Raw genomic sequence first — 570 nt, forward strand, 5'->3', positions numbered from 1 at the left:
TGCTCTGAAGGGTAGGGCTCCGGAGCAGACACAGCCCTCCTGGAGGTGCCTCGGGGGCGTGGTGGGGGTTCAGGGGGATCTTTCTTGCTCGCTTTCACAGACGTTTCTCTGCGGGGAGGATGGGACTCCGGTCACATTTGCCCAATATTATTTTCTTAGGCTGGAGGCCTAGGGGCCAGGCTTCCAGTCACCAGCCTTTCCAGAGAAGATCGGCACTCAGCATCGTCAGGTGGCTGATCAGTGGCAATGGTTAGGGTCAAATGCTTCCTATCAGCTCGGCTCAGGGAGTGGCTGGAACTGAGGGAATGGACACATACTTGGACTTGGGATTCAGGAAGGAGGTGGGAGGGAAGGCGTTCTGGCCTCTTTGTGGGGTGTTAGGCACTGTTTATACCACCATTTGAGATAATGGGGTATTCCGTTCTAGAATCCAGTGACATTCTGCTTGTTCTCTTTGGTAAGGGTCCAGGTCGTTTCTGTGCATAGTAACATTGATAATAGTCTTTTCTCCCTTTCTTATGTGCCAGGGAGACTGTCTTCATCACCTTACTCCGTCCCCACTGCACGCCC

This window comes from Myotis davidii, unplaced genomic scaffold (assembly GCF_000327345.1).
Source record: "Myotis davidii unplaced genomic scaffold, ASM32734v1 scaffold1001, whole genome shotgun sequence".
Classification (NCBI taxonomy): domain Eukaryota; kingdom Metazoa; phylum Chordata; class Mammalia; order Chiroptera; family Vespertilionidae; genus Myotis; species Myotis davidii.